Source organism: Bidens hawaiensis, unplaced genomic scaffold, assembly GCF_021521415.1.
Source record: "Bidens hawaiensis isolate Kalapana, Puna unplaced genomic scaffold, B.hawaiensis_p1.1 tig00028784_1, whole genome shotgun sequence".
NCBI classification, from domain to species: Eukaryota; Viridiplantae; Streptophyta; class Magnoliopsida; order Asterales; family Asteraceae; genus Bidens; species Bidens hawaiensis.
In genome coordinates, this window is record NW_027494721.1 from 247,469 (window position 1) to 257,811 (window position 10,343).

Here is a 10,343-nt window from a genome sequence, read left to right on the forward strand (position 1 = left end):
ATTAAGAAAATTCCCATAATCTTTCGTATACTTTTGATTCTTTAGACGAGCGGGATACGGGACATAGGCTAGGTCAATGGTGTGTGGTGGTGGCCGGACTCCAACCGGCTTCTTATCGGTGTTTGTATTAACTAGATGCTCTATTATTGGTGTTGTATTTTGTGACTTACCTAGAGCCTCTACCTCTATCTCCTCATCTATCAACTCATCGTCCCTATCTTCCCTAATTTCTCTGCTAACTACCTCCGAACCAAAAACCCTACCACTACGAGTGGAGATGGCTTTCAATTGAGAAGCCGGATTAGTTTGAGTGATACCCGAAAACTGACCTGGGAGCCTTTCTTCTAAACGACGAGCAATATCACCAACAGTCCTTTGAATATCGAGAATGGAAGATTGTTGATTCTTGAAGAGCAAAATCGTGTTCGGCCAACTTTTTCTGTGTAACTAGGTCTCTCTCCAAGATTTGTTTCATTATCTCTTCTTAAAACGCCCAATTCCACCGTTTGAATCCGGCACATTATTTTGAACATTAGTACCATCGGTGTTATTATTATTAAAATACTGACATTGTCCTTGATTATAAGAGTTTTGAAATCTGGGTGGTGCACCCGACGGATGCCAATTAGCATTATTCTGATTCGGGTTCTTGTAGGTGTTCCAATTCTGATTATTGTTGTTATAAGTGTTGGGAAACCTGTTCTGACCATCAACAAAATCGACCTGTTGATTCATCACCGAGCACTCCAACGTGCCGTGTCTATCTCTACAAAACTCACACCTTTCCACCTTAGCTTTCAGCTCCTTAACCTCTCTAGTTAGTGATTCCAAAGCAGCAGCCACACTAGTATCCAGATTAACCAGGTGTACAACTCGAGCGGATGAGAATGTACTGCTAACGGGAGTGGAATTCCCGCGATGTGGCTCTTTGGCATAATCGAATTGAGCAAAGCTCTCAAACATATCGTTACATTCGGTAACATACTTCTTTGCTAGTAAACTTCTTCCCGCGATCGTGTCGAACCGAACTTGGGTTTCGTAGTTCAACCCATTGTAAAATTTTTCCACTAGAGCCCATGGTGTGAGACATTCTGTGAGAAACGGGCTAACATGTTCTGAAAACGCTCCCAAGCATGACAATATTTCTCCCCTGGTTCCATGTGAAAAGAATGAATTTGATCTCGAAGAACAGCCGCTTTAGCAGGTTAGAAGTACTTCTTGATGAAAGCTGAACGCAATGCTTCCCAAGTAGTGAACGTGCCAAGTGGCTGAGTGTCAAGCCAAGTAGCTACTTTACCTGCAAGTGAAAACGGAAATAAATGTAAGAAATAGCATCTTCAGTATCACCTTGTAAATTAAACGTTTTCAAAACGCGGTAAAGTTGGTTAATGTGTGCGGGTGCATCCTCGTCATCGTTCCCATGAAATTGATTAGTTTGAACGATATTGTTCATTACGTATGACGGAATCTGCCACGAGTTGGGATTGTTGATTGCGGGAACGATGATGCATGACTGGTTTCCGGTTAAACCATCGAAGGCTTGAGCAGCAATTGTCCTATCGTCGGCCATCTGAACGTCTGGTTGACTTCTCGGACTTTCAGGCGGTGAACTGAGTGGAGATGATTTTTGTGACGAACTAGCCTCGGATTTCAACGGAGAGAATTCTATATCAGCAAGTGGTGGTCCTTGCGAGCGAAGATGTGGCATAAACTTGAAAAACGCAAAAGACCAATTGAGTAGACTCGAAAATTTAAAAGTAAATAAAAATAAACTAGAACTTAAATTAGACTCCTACGACTCAAACAAAAATAAAACAAATAGCACGTATGTAGCAAATAAGTTCAATTAAACTAATAACACAATTGCCAAGAGTCCCCGGCAACGGCGCCAAAAACTTGATGTGCTAGAAACAGTCAATTAAATATTAACTAAACTAAACAAGTAATAAAAACTAGACTTAAGACTCAACTACACAAAACACCGGCAAGTGAACCGATCGATTGTACTAAAGCTAAGTAAGTCCGGAATATCGAACCCACAGGACTCTATAAATTACGTTAATTAACTAATTAAACTTAACTTACGACACGACTATTTATTATTAATATTTAAGTGGGTTTTTAAATTAAGATTAAACTAAGAAAGCAAATAAACAAGCAAATGAGAAACAAGCAATTAAACACAAGTTCGAAACCAACAAGAGAAGGAATCTACCTAGGTAAGAATCCCATGCATCAACAATCATCAAGCAATGGACAAATAACATGATTATGGAAACTGATTTCTAAACATATTCATCTAATAAACCAAAACGGACCCTTAATTGAATCAAACGAAATCCCAAAGAACAATTATTAGATTATTAAGCAATCAGTTATATTGATTTCCTTACAGTTATCAAATAGGGTTACTTAATAGTATCTTAGGCAAGCAATCTCACGAAACACTAAACCCTAGATAACTTGATAAGCTAACATGACATCATGAACATGAATCAACACAATAAGCAAGAATATTGTCACTATCTATCCTAGCATGCGATTGACCAAGAAACACGAACAACTCCTCACCTTATAGCTATTGGAATTTAGCAGAAAATTCAAAACCTTAACCAACTATCAACAAGCTTCTATAATCTAATGGGCCCATTTAATCACAATAATCAAAACACCAAGTAATGATTAAACATAAACCCTAAATCTAAAGAACACAATCAAAAGATTAAAGCTCTATGTGAAGCTATAATTAACAATCAATCAAGATAATAAACACTCATATGCATCATGAAAGAAAAATCAAGTCTTTTACTATCAAAATAACGAAACCATAATCAAATCAAATGTCCAAAGCAAGAATCAAGTCAACACATGTTCATCAAACCTAGGTAGACATGGAGTCTAGCCTAGAATCATTATTAAAAACAATCCTAAACAAGTCTTAAAAACGAAGAGGAATGACATCAAAAATAATGAACAAGGAACGAAAGTTAGAGCAATAAAACCCTTTGCGATTGATCCTTGAACACCCGGATGATAGAACTCTTGATCCTCCTTGGTTCCTAGCTTCAAATCAACTTCAAATCCTTGGAAACCCTCTCAAAATCGGCTGGAAATAAGCTTCAAATCGGCTAGGTTTATAAAAGATGTTTATATAGGCGAGTAACGGGCTTGACTTGCAAAGATGGCTGACCAGGGAGGCCTAGGCGCCCGGTGGCCGCCTTGGCCCTTGCCTTAGCGCGGCGCGGCGCACTCTTGGATGGGCTACGGATTTTTTGCGTTCTTTCTTGTTTAAACTTGTTAAATCTTGATAATTATCTTCCTTGAACTCCAAGTAACGCTTAGAACCTTCTAGATCTTCCTTCTCTTGATCACCAAGCCACCATCTACATGAACATAAATCAAAACTCGTAAATGAAGTAATCATGTAATCAATTATGAGCAAAACGAGTATAAACTTCGCAATGAAATGATAGAAAGAATTAAGTTTAACATGCAAGACACTAAAAGATATAAAACACAATAAACATATAAACTACTTGACTCAAAACCTTAATTAATAAAAGATAAACGAAACATAAACTAAACCGAACTCAAAACATTAAATAAACAAAGCATTACAAGGGATTCGAGATGTATAAATAGATGTATATCAGCGACTGATGGATTGCCAGAGGAAAGAGAAAAAGTGGACCAATAGATGATGGAAACGTCAGGCGGGAAAGACGAAAAAATGAGAACAGGCTGTCAAAAGGTGGTACACACGTCTTGTCAGTTGTCTCACGATATTTCTCCTTCCGCCACGTCACTATGATCATCCCACTTGCCATAATTCAAATTATTGATAAGCCAAAAAAATATCTCAAAAGATATTATCCTATATATAATATAATATTCACAAGATAAAAATTTCAATCACATTCATAGTCAAAGGATGATTACAAAATATGGAAATAAAATTACAAGATCTGGCCTATCCTATGGGTTAGGAGCTGCAATATCTTCTGGAGGAGTTTGTGGTGTGTTCTCAGATGAGGCATCCTCGGACTCATGGTCAAGATAATTCCTCAATTATTGCACACCATTATTGGCTGAGGCAAACTCTAGAAGCATATTTTGTAGCGGGAACACCAGGCTGTCATACTCCTTAATCTGCAGGTCATACTCTTGCTTCACATCGAGACCTTAAAGCGGATGATTTTCAAATGAACGATTAGTTTGAGCATACATCATCCCTTCATTAAAACCCGTCACTCGACCAAGTTGGGATGAGGTGGTCATCAAGTTAGCAAAGCTATCAGTTAGCTCTGAACTTCCTTTAATGTGACGAATGACCTGACAAAGGCAAAGAAGTGATTCATTAGCACCGATAGCATTAGATACATAATGATAAACGAATGAAAGAAACTTACAGAGTCAAGTCCTCGCGTGAGGAACCATTGACGATCTTGCTCAGCACGCTCTGCCCTGCTCTACAGCTCCCGCAACTCGTTGGCCATTTTCTGTTTGTCACTGGAAGCTTCAGTGGCACGAGCTTCCGCCTCTGCGCGAGATTGCAACAAGGAATCATAAGCATACTGCATCTCAGCAGCATTTTTATCTTTAAGCTCAGATTGTTCCTTCTGCAACCTCAGCTCTGCCTCAAGCTCCTGAATCCGGTTTCCTTGGTGGGATACCTGGCTTTCTAAGGCCGAATTAGCTTCAAGGGCCCCCGCCAAGTCTTCCTTCTTCTTCTGAGTTTCAGCAAGAGTAGCCTCGAGGACACCGTTTTGCCTCTCACAGGCTTCCTTCCACTGGCGGGCAACGGCAGAATTCCGGTCTTTCTCACCCTTGACGGCGATCTCAGCATTAGAGAGTTTCCATTTCGCCGTGTTCGCCACCGACCGATGTTCCGCTGCTTCCTTTCTAGCTTCCTTGACAGCTCGAGAAGCCTCTCCCAGTTTACCACCCGTCGTTCGCCATTCGCGTATTATTTCTTGTCCACAAGCCAAAGCGTTGGCAAAGGACGAAGAAAAATCAGTGTGAAGATCATGGCGAGAACGACCACGTTGATGGTTACGCTCCGAGGGTGGTACACACTGACTAATGAACGTCATGCAAACGTTCGGGTCAGTGAAATGAGACCCAATGACAATATCCCAGTCAGGGACGAATAAACTATAGTCCTTGCCCGGATTCGTTCCTCTGCAATAATCAGAGCTTGGTACACGAAGTCGAACGGGGATCGAGGAAGATTGTTGAGGAGCATTTTGTGTTGTTGCCTCCATGGCACCCCAGAATGCTTGCCCAAATTGGAAATCTCCTTCCTCACCCGTGGGTAAAGGAGAAGAAGTAGCAAAAAGTTGTGGAGGAGGACGAGGTGGAGATTCATCAGTCTTAAAACCTTCCGCATTCACAGTGGGGTTGTTCTGGAAACCAGTGTCCCCAGCCTGAAATAGATAATCCAAAGAATTATCATTCCCAGACTGAAGGTTTGGCCCCTCCGTAGTAGTCTCAATCGGAGGGGTAGGTGGCCTATCTTCTACTTCCTTCTCGGGAGGAGGAGATAGTTGTTTCTCAAATGTGGGAGTTGGTGATGGTAACTTTTCGGACATATCATCCCCAATAATCGACGGATCTGCACAAGAAAGTCACACTTAGCTAACATACCAAAATAGTAAAGTATAGAAAATGAGATACATACCATCTACCATCTTCACGCGCTCAGCAAGACTAAACTGCGGCTTCTTTGGACGATGAGTCAGCCGCCTCTTTTTTGCCGATTCATCTCCAGCGTCCGCGGTACTTGCACCCACATCACTCGCCTGAAAGGACCTGAAAACCCTCTTTTTCTCCAGCTCTGTCAATAAGTGCGAGACAGATGAAAATTCAGAGGCATCATCATCAGAGCTCCCTCCTTCTTAGGACGCAAAATCGTCACTCGATGATAGAATGGCGATCACCCCATCATAAGTAAGGGCGTTAAGAGGAGGAGGGTTTAAAACATAAGCACCTAATTGAAAGGTAGCGTCCGAAACTACGGGTTCGGCGCACACCCTCACTAGAAAGAGAAATCGATCCTTAGTCTTTTCAAGAATGGGCTTGTCACCCGCATCACGAATGCTCTTCCGCGTGCAACCCCTATCATCAAACAGAGCATTTATCATGGTTCCCGGACCTGTAGATGAGACATAAAAGAGTCAATTATAAAGCTCCAAATGACATAAATAAGAAAGAAGGTAACTTACAGCCATCCAAACCAATGAAATGTACGTTGATGGCCATAAACGGCTCATGCCTGCCCATACGAGGGCTTCCTCAGGTAATGACTGCATTGGCGTCGGCTCTGAAACCAAGATACGGAACCACTCTCGACCCTTATGGGGAGCCGTGACAACTTCCGGGAGCACTTCAGTGGCCGGACGTCGGACCATAGTAGTGGGCACTATGTCCTCGGATATCCAGAAAAACTTGCTACGCCAATCCTTTGAGCCCTTCTCGACCTCATAACCGATACTCCTATCGGAAAGCCCTTGGCACGTGAACCAACCACCACGGTTCTCAAGTCGATAAAGAAACGAAATCGGTCAAGGTGAGGTAACATCCCATGTGTCGTACACACGAATTCGTAATGACAAATTCGCATAACGGCACGCGGGTGTAACTGGGATAAATGTATCCCATATGCACTTAAAATCTTCATAAAAACTTTGTAATTGGAAAACAGAAATTCCCATAGACAAAGTAACCGGAATACGCAGCCATCTTGCCAGGAGGTGGCATGCTAGCTATGGACCCGGAAGAGGGGAACTCCGGTCCCCATTATGGTGGAATACCGTAGGTTTCGATCAACCTTTCGTAGTCAGATCAATCCCACTGAATCTCTACTTCGTCAATTTCAGATTGACAAGTCATCATTTTAACAGAGGAAACGAAAAACAATGAACAAACTTGGAGGAAATTTAGTGGTTAGTAGAAATCTCCATAGCGAAAAAGAAGAAAGATATTTAGAAATCAAAGGCGATAAATCTTCGAACGAAAGATAACTCCCGCTATTTATACCCATCGCAATTAATGCGATGAAATATGAACAGTGGAGAGAGAAAATCGCCACCCATTCCGAACACTCGCTTAACGTACGTTGTTAGTTCTAAAACAATAGATCTACATACTTGGTTAAGTCTTATTTAATTTTTATGAGTTATCTCATAACATTTAATATTTTGTAAAGTTGACTTTGGGTTTGACCAATTATCAAGACTCGAACCAACAACCCGAACACTCGTTAAAACCCGTTTTAGTATCTTTATTCCAAAGGGACTTGCATTCTTGCATTTTACCCACATTATTACTTAACATAGGTTGAGTAAATATTAAGGTTAGATACTTTAACCCGGTTTCGAGCAAACTTACATTTTTAAAGAATTATTATTATAAATTGCAAATACTTACATTTTAAACCCTGAAACTTTAAATTGTTTACATTTCTCAACATTTATTTGACTTAAAGACTTTCAAGACAACCTTTCTAAATCCGAGACTTCTTTCCTTTTAGGCTTTGTTAGTTAAACCCGTCGTTCTGGCAAATCTCTAAATTATCCCAAATCTAACGTTGGATTTAACAAAATCTGTTAAATGAATCCCAAATCCGAGACTTCTTTCCGTTGGATTTAAATTTGAAAGGTGATTTGGGATTCATTTAACAGATTTTAATATTTAGAACTGTGTTTATGAGTAAATCCAACGTCTAGAGTAGGGCACCAGTGACGGGGCCTTACAGAAGGGTTTAACATTCTCACATCATCATTATATTTTGATCCGATCAGGTGAGTACCACATTCCCCTCTTTTTACTCGTTTTCCACGTTTTGGGGACATATGCGTAAATTGTATTTCTCATATATATACTTATACTCAAAACTGCAACTATTATCTTATATGTTAACAACTTATACCTTACTTGTTTATGTGCTTATTTGCTTTATATGCTTCCGCATTCGGAGAGGTCCAACATAACTTTAAAATAGTATGATCATACGCCAGTCATTATAGCCTTTGTGCTTCTCGGCATCTCAGTTATACTTGCTCATTTGGATAATTTGTTATTGTTGCACTACTTATTTTTATATATACTATATGTACATTTAAACTGGTGTGTTGCTCACTCAACCTTGTGTTGACAAAACTATTATATTTTGAACGCATATGCAGGTCTTCGTGTGATGTGAAGTAATTGGAGTTAGAAGATCGCTTAAGGATTTATGCTAGAAGAAATTAATGAGACAATATTATTTATGATTTTATATTTGTTTAATGCTTTATTTATTTTTGGGATATTGTAACGCATATTTGTTTATTTTAAATTACTAAATAGATATTGAAATTTATAATGTTGCAAGATAGTAACCTTTGAAAAGTTGTGAGCAATCAGTTCACTCCCCGGCATTTCCGACGTAGGTTGGGGTGTGACAGATTGGTATCAGAGCCGAAGGTTTAAGATAGGTCGTTAGTGGTGCCTTAGTAATATGTTTAGGAGCCCCATACGTGCTTATTTGTTTACCTGATGTGTTCTATTTGATTGTTTACAGCTTACGTAATTACTTGCTAGATTAAGTACTTATTTAATTGTTTAAATAATGATTGTTTATTATTTTATTGTTATGCACACACACACACACAACTCCGAGGCTATGCCTCAACCTTCAAAGAACATTTTTCATAAATATTTTAAATTAAATTATATTGCCTTTTATTTTTAGGAAATTCTTTAAGAATTCCCTACTTTTGTTTTTACTCATTTATCTTAAGGCTAGGTGGCATGACAAGTTCCTCTCAGCCAAAGAGGAACACAACTGTCATACGACCGACACCTTAGGTTGATTGTAAACCGAATTCACGGTGGTTCGTGGCTAAACTCGGTTTTCCCGATTATTGTGTTTTGTTATTTAAATGGTTAGTTGGGTGAAAAATCCATGGAACCCATGGGCACTCCTATTATCCATTTCTCACATTGTTTTATATTTTTGTGGAGTTCATCATACGTGGTAGTTCACGGATGCTCCAACTACTCATAGTTCTCTCGTTTGTTCGTTATTTAGTTTGGTCGGTTAAAAACAACATGTAACGCTCATTGGGCCGACAAACTATATTGTATTGCTAATTCGTTAATTAGTTGGGACAATCAAAATGCCATGTAACGCTCATGGGCTGTCCAATTCAGTTGTTTTTATTAGTTAGTTTCGTTGGGTCATTCAAATTGCCATGGAAAGCTCATGGGAGGCCAACATCCACAAATATATTCGTTAGTTTATTGTAAAGTTAACTTAATCAAATAAAAATCTAAATTTTAAACTGACTTATCTCCTCGTGTAGTCATCACACATAAATCATATTGAATACATCACCTAATAACTATTTACGCAATGTACCACCCCCCCCCCCCATCATCTTATAATCTTTTACTATTATTCCTCATTATGTGATGCAAATCCTTGTTTTCCTTAAAAGCAAAGTTATTATAAGTTACCTAAGACAATTAAACTTTTAATATTTAATTAGTTTTCTCAACTTATCCTTCATCTTATAATCTATATTTTTGGTCCTCATAGAATACCTCACCTAAGAAACCACCGTCGTTCTCGACATCAATAGTCTAGTTCTCATGACCGTCGCGTGTATAGCCAATGAGTTAATTGCTACAACCTCTAAATTATGAACTCAAATTCTAAACATTAATACAACTAAATTCAAACTTGTTCATTAACTTCCTTGATTGAAAATTTAATTCATTTACCCCTATTCTTCCTCACAACCACAACAACGACAACAAAAAGCGCAAGTCTAAACATAAAAACTATGGTGTTAATCAAATCAATCATCAACATCAACAAAAAAAAATAAAGTATCCCGAGCAAGAAGCTCTCCTTCGGTTTTCACTCGTTATGTCCCACTAGTAACTTTCAGCATTCGTCTCAATCCTCATGTCGTTTTTACACCCAATTTAATCCCTTCAATCATCCTTGCATATACTTGCCCTACACTGCCTAATGCACAATTTTCCCGCAACAGCATACCCCTCATGCTCAACCTGATGCCCCTACTACCCGTGCTTGCTATCATACAGGAGACCCTAATTCTCTCAGCGATATGTGCCCTCAGATTGTCCATGCCAATCAAGTTCAAACTATAGTTACACCTTACCACATTACCCATCGAGTCCAAACCTATCAATCCCATGTCCATCAAGCTCCTATCGTCAAGCAAGATCTTCCACACGTAACCCAAACTTATCAAGTTCCGCACCCACAAGCTCAAGTTTACCAACTCTACTCTAATTAAGCAACCCTTTTGCAAACCGTTCGCCCTCAA